The sequence below is a fragment of the Sarcophilus harrisii genome, chromosome 6 (assembly GCF_902635505.1).
Source record: "Sarcophilus harrisii chromosome 6, mSarHar1.11, whole genome shotgun sequence".
In the NCBI taxonomy this organism is placed as follows: domain Eukaryota; kingdom Metazoa; phylum Chordata; class Mammalia; order Dasyuromorphia; family Dasyuridae; genus Sarcophilus; species Sarcophilus harrisii.
This window is the reverse complement of record NC_045431.1, coordinates 107,336,342-107,349,801: the sequence shown is the minus strand read 5'-3', so window position 1 is coordinate 107,349,801 and position 13,460 is coordinate 107,336,342.

The following is a 13,460-nucleotide window of genomic DNA, read 5'->3' as shown; positions in this document are numbered from 1 at the left end:
AAATGTGCTAGCTGCCTTCCCCAGACTGTTTTACTATATTGCGGACGCCAACACAATCCATAGGTAGTCCATCTGTTAGCACTCATTCTTGTTACTTTCTTTCCTAATCATACATACATTGTTGGTTTTTAGGGTGCTTCTTTTGAACAAGTATTCACTGGAAATAGGCTGCACCCTAATTACCTTAATTAGCCGCTCAGCATCTTTCCATTCCCCTTTCCTTATCAACCTGACTTGCTCTGCAATATTGATTGTTCCTAGATAATGGATGTTTCAGGTTTGATTAGCCATATACTATCACATATAGAATATTGGTGTTAAAGAAATGTGCTTTTTATATAGCAGCAAAGAGATTGAGAATATTCACTTAATTCAACAATTTAAAGTGCCTATTAGATACAAAGCCTGATGCTAGATCCTTGAGATACATAAGTAAAAAGAAAATATTACTGGCATTATATTGAGAGGTTATCAACATATAAACAAGTAAGTAAATGTAAAGAATATGTGATTTTACAAAGTAATTCCAAGAAGTTCTCATAACTGGAGGGCTTGTGGAAAAACCTTTTGAAGGACCTGAGATTATTTAAAGAAAGATAGAAATTCTGAGAAGAGGGAATGAAGTATTTTCTGCAAGTTATTTGTACTAGAATTGAGAGTACATGAAGAAGAGTGATATCAAATAAGACTAGAAAAGTAACAGAGATTCGGGGAAGGGCTTTAAATATAAGGTTAAGAATTTTAGGTTTTATCACACAGGCAATAAGGAGCCATGGAAGATTTTTAAGTGGAAAAAGGAAGACTGACACAACCAGAACAGCATTTTAGGAATATGATTTTGTAACGGTTTGGTCATGTATACTTATTGTGTATCTAATTTATATTTATATAATTTATATTATTGTCATCTGGGGGAGGGGGTGGGGAGGTAAGAGGTAAAAAATTGGAACAAGAGGTTTGGCAATTGTTAATGCTGTAAAGTTACCCATGCATATATCCTGTAAATAAAAGGCTATTAAATAAAAAATATAATTAAAAATATATTTAATATATTAATAAAAAATATAATTAAATAAAAAACATATCCTGTAAATAAAAGGCTATTAAATAAAAAATAAAAAAGGGATATGATTTTGGCTGCTGCATAGAGAATATGTTCAATAAGGAAGAAACTACAGGCAAAGAAATTTAACAATAAGCTATTGTAATCCTCCAAGCAAGCGATGATGAGTGGAGGAAAAGGGTACAGAGATGTTGTGAAGGTAGAACTAATAAGACTGTCAACTGATTGATCACAGGGCCTGAAAGAGAAGGGAAATCCAAGACAACTCAAGGTTATGAACCTGCCAACTGGAAGGATGGTAGTACCATGGATTGAAATGTGGCAGTTTGAAAGATGGATGTATTCAAAGAGTACTGAGTTCCATTTTGGATAGGTTGCATTTTAAATGCCTTGTAGGGCATTCATTCATGTAAAGATGTCCAACAGGCAGAAGGCAATACTGAGCTTGAGTTCAGGAAAGTGATTAAGGTTGGTTATATAGATTTAAGAGTCACCTGTTGAGAGATGATTAATAACTGAACTCAGAAAGTAAATCACTGTAGAATATTCCAAATGAAATCCTGCTAGCACTCCTTGCTTTACTCATTTCTGAGTGCATCTCATCATCCATCTGCAATAGTAAGCTATCCAAGATGTCATGATAGATTAACTCCAAGGGACATGTGCCTAGCTTCTTCTATAGGTTTTGAAGGAGCCATTATTCCATTAATGTGGGTGCTTCCTTCACTCAAGCAGATTGCACAAACTCTAAAACTTAGTACATTGTCTTCACAAGCTGTTCTGGCTGAAATATTCATCATCTTAGTGTGACCATCTATTGATAAACTCCCCATTCTTGGATGGATTCTGAAGCAATAGACATGCAGTCTACTGTTAGGAAGCTACACTTAAAAAGCCTTGCCAGTTTAATAGGATCTGCCAGAAACTGTGTTCCATTGGCAGAGCCTTTAAGAAGCCAGTGTCTCCTCTATCCATGCCAATAAGGCATGATGGGAGGAAGATTTCAGTGGAAGGTCTTTTTTAGTTGCATGTAATAATAAGAATGATCTGGGCCCTTCTTGCATTTTAATGTGGAAGTCTTAAGTTTTAAAAGTCTTATGTAATATCACACATCTATTCTGTGCTTTAAGATTTGCACAGAGGTCTCTTTACTATTTGGTGAAATAAGTAGAACAAATATTATCATCATCCACCAATTACAAATGAAAAAAATTGAATCACAGAGAGTTTAAGTTAATTGCCTAAGGTAAATCAAAGCCTGACTTCTAAACAGTAGAATTTTAGAAAGTGTTTGGTATTTGTCATGTTGTTTTTCTAAATAAATTTTTATTCATGCTTTTTGTGTTTTAAATCACCTAAATTTTCTCTTATATTCTCTCTTTCTTATCCCTCCCAGAAAGCCATTCCAAAAAATCGGGCTATTAATTCTCAAACCTGAACAATTCCTATCATAAGCTTTTTCTCCACCTCCTCTTCTTGGGCAGTTTTGTTAGAGAAAATGACAAACAGTGAAGATCTGGCCTATCACAAAATCTGTGGTTGTTTAACTTAAGCCAAGCTTTTGCTGCTGCTTAGCAATACTTTTATTCATCTATTATTATTTTTAACTTCTTGATTCCACAGCAGCTGTTCCAAATCTCCTCCTCTTCAAGCCCCCAAACCTATGAAGGCACTGCCCTAAAGCTGGGGACAAAAAGAAAAAATAAAATGGGAATTTATATTTAAATGGGGGAGAAAACATCTACATATATAAACATGTATATGTAGTGAGGAGTGTCCCATCCCATGTAGCATGGGGGTGTATTGTATAGTCAAAGACAAGCAGAATAGATATCTCCAACCACTTCTTTCCCCACCCTTCTCCAAAGGAAACTCTCCTTCTTAACTGGAGGGGAAACAGAAGACTATTCTTCTTAGAGAGAGGAGATACCAGGCTAGAATTATATTTATTTACTCTTTAATATATTATTAGTCTAGAGTTGTGATTTTCAGATTCCAGCTAAACTTCTGATCACTGTTTCTTTGAGAGTAATGGAGGCCTTCAGTTTTGTATTCAAAGCCTACTCCTTTCCCACCAAATACCAGTTCAAAATGAACAATAATAGCAGGTAGCAGAGAAATCCAGAAAGCAAAACAGAAATCAGGTATACACCAGAGGATACACAGCAGACAATACAGAGTGAAGGAGTTCTCCCATTGGGATCAAGGTGACTCACCACAACCTGGAGGGAGAGGCCCAGTTCTCACCAAAGAGAAACTTCCCTAAATCTTTAGTGTAGCAGGCTGGTAATCTGGACATGATGGAGACTGTCAGCTCCTCTCCTGTCAGTTTCTTTCCCGAGTCTTATTCTCCTTTCAGCCATCTGGAGTCTGTCTTCATCCATCTTTCCTGAAACTGGCAAACAGAAGCCACTGAAACCCAGAAAGCCTGGAGCTCTTGCTAACTCTGCCCCTCATTCGGTGCAAGGGTATTGATTTCCTACATCAATGGCTTTGTTACATATGCAAAAAGAATATAAAATGATTTGGGGAGGGAGTGCATCAGCAGGTATGAATATGAGGGTAGAAGTGGTGAAATGAGCTTTTAGAATGTGACATAGGAATATAAACTTTCTTGAAGAAAACTTGGGATTCTGGGAGACAAAGGTAAGAAGGGAAAGACAGATCTTCCTGGCTCTAAGGAAAAAAATTACAAAAGGACTTGTCCAACTTAGTCACCATTCTCTTTTTCTCTCTGTCATTCACCCACTATTTAAATGATTCTCTTGGTTCTAGGGAACCTCCCTCCAATGTCTCCTGCACACTGCTGCCAGATTAATTTGGCTAAAATACTGGTTTTATCACATCAGTCTTCTCTTTGTAACATTTCAATGACTTCACATTAGTCCAGCCTTGTTAAGTTGGTATTTTCTTTAAAATTCTTTTTAAAAATGCATTCCCCAAATAACTTTTCTAGTGTTTTCTCTTTTTTATCTCCATGTTACCATGTATGACTTCTCCGTTTTATTAGGCCAGCTATTAGGCCCAAAACATTCTCTACCTTTTTTCAAGTTTTTTTTTTTACCTGGAATACCTTTTCCAAGATGATTGCTGCTTTATAATATGGTTTTAGGTCTAGTACAGCTAAGCCAGCTTCATTTGTATTTTTAAAATTAACTTTAAAATTTTTAAAATTAACTTCCTTAAAATTCTTGACCTTTTGTTCTTCCAGATAAGCTGTTACTATTTTTTTCTAGCTCTTGGCAGTTTGATTGGTATGGCACTGAATAAATAAATTAATTTAGGTAGAATTGTCATTTTTATTACATTAGCTCAGCCTGTCCATGAGCACTTGATATTCTTCCAGTTGTTTAGATCTAACTTTATTTGTGTGGAAAGTGTTTTATAATTGTGTTCATATAGCTCCTGAATTTGTCTTAGCAGGTAGACTCCCAAATATTTTATAAAATCTATAGTGTAATTTCTCTTTGTATCTCTTATTGTTGGACTTTGTTGGTAATATATAGAAATGCTGATGATTTATGTGGATTTATTTTGTATCCTGAAACTTTGTTAACATTAACTGTTTCTAGTAGTTTTTTAGTTGAATCACCAGGATTCTTTAAGCATGCCATCATATCATCTGCAGAGTGATCATTTTATTTCCTCATTACCTAATTACCTACTTTAATTTTTATCTTCTCTTATTGCTAAAGATAGTATTTCTAATACAATATTGAATAGTAATAGTGATAATAGCCAATCGTTTCACTCTGATCTTATGAGAAATGCTTCTAATTTATCCCCATTACATATGATGCTTGCTGATGATTTTAGATAGATGCTACTGATCATTTAAAGGAAAGCTCCATTTATTCCTATGGTCTCTAGTGTATTTAATAGGAATGGATGTTGGATTTTGTCAAGTTCTTTTTCTGCATTTGATAATCATGATTTCTTTTAGTTTGGTTATTGATATAGTCAATTATGCTAATAGTTTTCCTAATATCAAACCAACCCTCTATTTCTAGTATAAATCTTATTTGGTCATAGTGTATTATCCTGGTAATAACTTGCTGTAGTCTCTTTGCTAACATTTTATTTAAGATTTTTAGATCAATATTATTAGGGAAATTGGTCTATAATTTTCTTTCTCTGTTTTGACTCCCTACCTGATTTAGGTATTAACATCAAATATGTGACATAAAAGGAATTTGGGAGGATGTTGCAGCAGTCTTTAAGAGCTCAAAGCATATGTATGAGCCTTTTGATCTCAGGGGCAAGATAAATGAGGAGAGACTCATAGAGTGTGAAAAGAGCTCCAGTTTATTATGCGGTACAGCTTTGTTGATATACATTTTTGCAAGTGTGATCAGCACACCAACAGTAGACAATCCCCAATCACCATTCAAAGAAGTAGTTTGTGGGCTTTGTGTATACATGGCATTTGCCAATGGAAGGAGACCCAATTCACCAACTTGCTTACAAGCGAGAGGCCTTGTTAAGGCACCCCTGCTCACGAAGCCACAGGCTGTAACCCTCCTGCTCACAATCGTTCCCATGATCACAAATCATTACTCCTTGCTCAACAAGGGCATTTCTGCAATGTGGCAGAAAACTTATTGTGCACCAAAGGTCAAGGTGGCCTCAGTACCCCCTTCTCCATAGAATCCCATAGTTTAGCAGGAGGACTCCTTTCCCTATTTTTGTAACTACTTTGCATATATTAGAATTATGGTTCTTTAAATGTTTGGCAGAATTCACTTGTAAATCCATCTGACTCTGGAGATTTTTTCTTAGGGAGTTCAATAATAGCTTGTATAATTTCTTTTTCTAAAATGGGACTAAGTAATTTATTTTCTCCTTTGTTAATCTGAGAAATTATGTTTTTTGTAAGCATTCATTATTTATTGGCACAGAGTTAGGTAATTGTTTCTCTAATTTTTTCTTCATTGTTGGTAAATTTATCTTTTTCATTTTTGATACTGGCAATTTGATTTTCTTTTACTTTTTAAATCAAATTAAGTAAAAGTTTATCTATTTTATTGGTTTTTTCATAAAATCATCTCTTAGTTTTGCTTATTAGTTCAATAGTTTTCTTTCAATTTTATTAATCTTTCATTTTCAGAATTTCAAATTTGATATCTAATGGGGGGATAATTTGTTCTTTTTCTAGCTTTTTTAGTTGCATGCCCAATTCATTGATCTTCTCTTTATTTTATCCAAGTAAGCATCTAGAGATATAAAATTTCTCCTAAGAACTGTTTTGGCTGCGTCTCATAAATTTTGGTATGTTGGTTCATTATTGTCTTTCTCTTAGATGAAATTGTCATTTGTTTCTATGTCATTTTTTTCTATCTCCAATCTAAACTATTTGGATTGTTTATTCAAATTCCATCATATGCTGCCCACAACCTATCAATTTATTTTTCCTGGCTCTCCCAGAAGGAAATTAACATATTAATTTCTACTTCCATGCTTTCAATCATATTGTTGCCATTAAAAACAAAAACAAAAACTTTCCCCCCTTGCACTTTGCATATTGAAATCTTATTCTTCTTTGAATCTTCTATTTAAGGTTTCCTTCCTCTCTAGCTACCCCAATTATCAATGTTTTATCTTTTTTCCAAAGTCATACAGTACATAAGTACATGATTTTATACTTTATTTTGTTTACTGTCATTATGTATGTTTAGATTTTGTTTTCCTGATTAATCTCTTAACTCTTAAAGAAGGTACTATGCCTTCTACTCTTTCTTAGTCCTTAGAGTATCATATGGTAATGGACATGTAGATAGGCACTCATTTAATGAGGGTTGATTCAAAATTTTCTAGGCAAATTATAAGGACAAAGTCATCATATTCTTTATGCCTATGCCCTACTACTGACCAACAAAGTCAAAGATAGAAATAAAATTCCCAAAGCAATGAAAATGTTCATAGCATCTCTATTGTGGTAGTGGGGAAAATAAATACCAATTTAGAAATGGCTGGACAAATTGTAGATATGGATACAATGCATTATTATTGTGCTGTAAGAAATTACAAGAAAAACATGGAAAGACATTAATTGATGTAGTAAAATAAGGAAAACAATATAATAATGCTAATGAAGGCAATATTAAACAGCATCTAAGCCAAAATTAATCGCAATGACCTGCAGATGAGAAAAGATACTTCCTTTCTCTTGGGTGTTGAATGTTGTACCCATTGTTAGAAGCAATTGTTCTCTCAGTTTTGCCTAGTTTTTTCATGTTGGGAGGGAAATTTCATTGAAAGAAGGGGACATAAGAGAAATAAATAGAATATAAAAATCAAAGAATTTTAATACAACCTTTAAAAAAAAAACTCTCCGGTACTTCAATACTAAAAGTATCTACAATTCCATTACTTTGGGTCCTTCCTCTTTTTATAAAAGCTAGAATTTATATAGTGCTTTAAAGTTCACAAAATGATTTACATAAATTTTCTCATTTGATCCTCATAACAACCCTATGAGGAAAGTGCTATTATCATACTTTTTTTTGGGGGGAGGGGATATTGGAAATAAAAGGGAAAATATCGAAGAAAATGAAACTGGAACTGATTAAGTGACTTGCCCAGAATCACACAGCTAAAAAGTGTCTGAGGTAGGACTGGAACTCAAGTCTTCCTAAATTCAAATCTTTCATACTTGATTGCCTATACAACCTATTTGCCCTATATTCAGGATTTCATAGACAGTCTTCAAGAGTTGCAGTCACTGCAAAACTAATTACATCACCTGATGACAATTATTCCCAATCTTGTAGGCTGGTCCCTACATGATAAGACATGCAATTCTTTGCAGCTTAGTCTGCCTTGCCAGAGTTTACTCTTCTATGTCAAAACCTTGGAAAACCCAAGATCACCTCCACATCAAAATGAGGTATCAAAAGAAGATGCAACTTAGAACAAATAATCAAAATGTTTTGTTTGTGATATTTCTATAAGGTCCACTTGTGTCAACATATAACAACACACAATAAGAAAAGAGGGAGAACCAGAAGAAATTGTCAATCTGACTAAGTAGAAAGGGACTCATCTAATGGACATATAGGAAGGTGTAAGAACTGGCAGAAAAGATATGATAAAGTATGTGAATAACCTGAGGAGAAGATGCACCAGCAGAATCAGAGAAAACAAATGGAATGGTACGCCCCCAAAAAGCTAAAAGAACAAGATAACTCAGATTAAATGCAATCACAAATTTTGGAGAACAGATGATGAAGTACACTTCAATGTACAGGGCAGATCCCCCTCAGAGAATTTATGGGAAAATATGGATAAGAATTCCAAAAGATGAAAGAGGGTAAATTGTTTTGATCTTGCACTGGAAAAATCACATCTTTTTCAAAGTATCCAAGAAAAGCTTTGGGGGTCTTGGCTTCTGCATAATTCACAATCTATTCTTCTCCTAGCTCATTTTTATGTTTTACAGTTTCACCAGATATGGGCTTTTCTTTTTTGCATAGAGGAGATGTAAGATTTTATTGTTGGAATTATAATTCTATCAATGATTTGTATAAACACCATTTCATTTTCAGTTTCCTGTTCTGTAAGAAATCATTATAAAGGAGTAGAAGGATTGTGATCAGTATTGATAGAAGAAGTGCCCAAAGTGATGAAATTACAGATCTTTGGAAACATTTAAGAAGTTATTATCATAGTCAAGTGTTTTCTTTAATGCACCAGCTACCATTTTCTAGAGCTGTATAGATTGGATTGTAAAGAGGAAACAAATTTGTAGCTGCCAGAAAGCCTGGATACAATAATATATTTGCTGAAGATACTAAAAAGGAAAAATTGCAAAGTAACTGCAAACCCTATTATTATTTCTTATATTCAGGGGGAAGAGCAAACATATTTTACTTTTTTCTAACCTTTCCTTGAAATGTCTGATCTACAAACTTTTAACTAATGATTTCAGAAGAATATGCAAAAGCTCAGTTCTGAATGATAAGACTACTTCCTGCTATTCAGTTTCCCATGTGGATAATCCCTCATGGAAGAAATTTTTAAAAAAAGAAAAATTGTACTGGAAGTTCTGTGTGGGCATGATTCCAGATTGTAATTGTTATACCACAAATCTGCTTTCATGGTTTTATCATGAGCCTATTTTTACTCCAGACATGAAAAGAACTAGAGTTTAATCCATGAATAGGCAGAATCCATGAATCAAATCTTATGACTTTCTCTTGTTAAGAGTCCAGACAGCCCATATGAAAATAACTAAGGAAAGGTTATTATACTGATAGATAGAATACTTGGACAGGACTATGATTTATCTTGCCTTCTTCCTCTAACTCTTCCAACTGATTTTGTGAACTCTTATGGAATTATTTCATTCCATTTCTCTCTATGATCTTTATAATTCAACATAATATTTATTAAGTTCTCAAAATGATTAGGACTATTATCTAAATACAAGTTATGAATGATATTTTTTTTAGTAGGACAATCCTTGTTTTTTTACAATGCACTAACTTTATTTAAAATAATTGTACATATTAAACTTAGATTGCTGTCTTGGAGAGGGAAGAGGGGAGAGGGAAAAAAATTTGGAATACAGAGTTTTACAAAAATAAATGTTGAAAGCTATCTATGTATTTGGAAAAATAAAAAACTATTATAATGTACTAAGTTAATCTCCTATTATCAGACCATCCTGTAATTCTCATGTCTTGGATATTACCACTTACAAGATTACTTTGTTTATCCTATCACCCTTCAGTAGATTTCTATTATGGGCTTCTAGAGACTCCATACCTCAATGAAGTTGGCAAGTATGCTGTCAAAGGCCCTTCAGATTACCTCCAGTATGACAGAACAAATTTAGCGGAGGGAATCACTAAGGAATGAATCCTGTTAATGAGCCCCAAAGCTCCTCCAAAGTTATTTCAATCAACCCATGAAAAGGTGCCCAGAATAAAAGTTGTATTTTATAATTCCTTTAAATGTAGTGGAATTGTTTTTTCTAGATATAAAAATATTCCACAAGAAGTAATTTATAATTTTCAACTCCACAGATGCCTTCTTTTTCAAGAACTTCAGAAAGAAAGGAGATGTTATCCAAAGCAAAGCATTAAGTAATTAAATGTAAATGACAGTGAGGAATGAGTATCTACAAAGCAAAAAGTACACATATGAACACTTCCAGGGAAATATGGAAGAAGAGTCTAAAACTTAAATAGTTGGATGCAAACAAATATTTGAAATTATATTTTCTCTTCTGAATGAACAAGAAGTAAATTACAAAGATTCAAGCCTTAGTTCAGGCCCTCATCAGCTCTTACATAGCCTACTGTGATGGCCTCCCTGCTTCCGGTCTCTACTCATTCCGTACTCCACAAAGCTACAGAAGTGACTTTCTTAAAGTTTAGGCCTAATAATCTCAAACTCATACTTCATGAGCTCCAATGATGCCTTATTTTAGTACAAAATGTAAACTTCTCTTAGGTTTTTAAAGTTCAGTATAATTTAGACACAATCTAAAATTCTAGAAATTTAGGTCCCTGGTGCTTAGAATGACCTTCTTTCAACTTTAATATAGAATCATATATTTAGAACTAGAAATTCACCTTCTTTATTTTCCAGATGAAGAAACTGAGCCTTGACCACGATTACACATCTAATAAGCATCCAAAATAGAATTCAGACTCAGGTCTTACCTAGCTTCAGATCAATTAGGTAGGAAACAAACATTTGTTTTCTCGATGGCCTGAGATAGTAGCTCAAAAGCTTCATAAAGATAACTGGTTCAGAAAATTTGGAGTTTTGGGATGTGAGGGAGAGGAAGAAGATAGGGGGAAAAGCAGAAAGTAATGCTTCCAATCAATGTCACTCTAGTTTAATTGTAAAAAAAAAATTATCTTAAAAATGTTGTAAAACTAAATTTTAAAGAGTATGATTTCCTATTAGTATTTATGCCAAGCAACAACTTCTATCTCTACCCACACACATACACTTTAATTTTTCAGAATAGTACTAAGAGATGTTTATTGACTGACTGACTAAATTATGCTCTGCCAGAAAGTAGAATCAGGAGCTAAAAAAGACCAAGGGATCTCAGTATAGATTTGCAAATCCATCAATGTATGATATTTCCTATGTAGAAATTTTCTCCATCTGTGAAGGTGGGTTTTTTTGTGGGGCATGGGAGGTGTTAATAATAGTGTTTAAAAATATTTATAGAAGTTGCTGCTTAGAAAGTCAGCATGACATAATAAATAAAAAGAGGCCCAAGAGTCTGGGTTCAAATCCTGTCTGTGATATAACCTAATTGTATAATTTTAGTATATACCTTAACTTCTCAGAGCCCCATGTAAGTAACAATTTATAGATGAATTGTTAGTAAGTAGAATATGTAATAATGAGCAATATGTGAAAGGACTAAAAATATAAAAAAGGGACAAGTAAAATTTATATTTTACTTTAGAGATAATAGGAAGTCATTTGAATTTGGTAAAAAGGTGTGTGTGTGACATCATCAAATCTGTAGTTTAGGAAAATCATTTTGGTAGCCATGTGCAAAATAGATTGGAGCAGGGAAGAGATCTGAGGAAAGTCCAGTAAGTAGATTATTGCAATAGTCCAGAAGAGAGGTAATAAGAACTTGAACTAGACTGGTAATGAGTGGAAAGGGAAATTATCTAAGAGACTGTGAAGAATGAAGTTAAAAGATTTGGCAATTAATTGTATATACAGGGTGAATGAAAAGAGTCCCAATGGACTCTAAGATTCCAACTTTGGAAGGACTGACTGGAGGAACAGTGTTTCCCTCAATAGGAAGAAAAAAGTTTGGGAGGCAAGGAATAAGCATTTCTGTTCAACCTACTATATGCCAAGTGCTGTGCTAAGTGATTTACAAATATTTTCTCACAACCCTGTAAGGAGGATGGTGCTATTATCCCCATTTTGCAATGGAGGAAACTTAGGCAGACAAAAGTTTGTAATGGGCTGAGGCTTGAGTTGATGCACTGAGTCCCAAGCAGGTGAGGCTAAATAGTAATTGGACTATACTCTAGTAATATACATGCTTGGATAAAGAATGGCCCCCGCCCACTCTCTGTGTAAGTCCTGATGTGTTGTATAGGAAAGGACGATTTTGGTGGGTGGAGGCAGAGAGACAGGAAGAGAGGCGGGAAGAGATTGAGCCTGGGTTCTATGCTCATAGCTGCTGGTTGTGTGGCTGCTGGTCTAGCTAGCTTCTTGACTCAGCTGCACACCTTGCTATTGCCCATTCTCTTCCACCTCCGATCTTTCTTCACTGAGAATAAAGATTGACGATTTTCCCCTAACCTGAATTCCTGACTCTGACTCCGGCTGATTTTAAAATATGCAGTCTTCACAAAAGTTAAATGACTTGCCTAGGGTCACACATTTAGGAAGTGTCTGAGGCTGGATTTGAACTTAGATCTTCCTGACTCATTGTGCCCCATAGTTCCCAGAAAAGGTTTAGGTGGGAAAATAATGAGTATGTTCAGTTTTGTGCATGTAGTTTAAAATGTTTATGGGCTATCTAGTTTGAAACACCCAATAGGTAGTTAATTGGTGATATAGGATTGGAGCTCAAGAGAAAGATTTGATCTAGATAAATAAATCTGTTAATCATAGAAATGATTATTAGGTCCATGGGAGCTAATGAGATCACAAATAAGAGAATACATAGAAAAGGACCCAGGACTGAACCTTGGGGGACCCTCACAATTAATGGATAGGACATGGATGAATATCCAGTTAAAAAGATCAAAGAAAGAGTGATCACATTGGGGGGGGGGGGTGGAGGAGTGTGAAGAAATAAGAGAACAGATTTATGAGAATCCAAAGAGGAATGAGTAACTAAAAGGAGAAATTGCCCAACAATGTCAAATGCTGCAGAAAGGTCAAGAAAGATGAAACTTTAAAAAAGACCATTAGATTTGATAGTCAAAAGATTATTCATATTACTGTGCTGTAATAAATGAGCAACTTGATGAATACCAAGAACCACAGAAAAATGTACTTGAACTGATGGAAAGTGAAATAAGCAGAGCTGATAAAACAACCATCACAATAATATAACAATACATAACATAAATGAAAAAAAATCAGATGCAAAAAATAATAAAAAATGCAAATTTACATTTGCAAAATTACAAAGAACAAGAATGGCCCTGAAGAAGGGATATGAAAACATACCTCTCCCCAGGTTTTTTTGGAGGAAGGGGCCAACAGATATAAAACATTATGTATATCAATTTTAATCTGTTTTGCAGAATTTTTTCTCTTTCTCTTTTTCTTTCCAAAAAACAAAAAAGAAAAAACTCAACTTTGTTAAAAGGGATGATTCTCTGAGATAAGACAGTTACAGGGGGAAATCTGAAAAATATAGAAACTAAAAATATTGACAAAATCTATT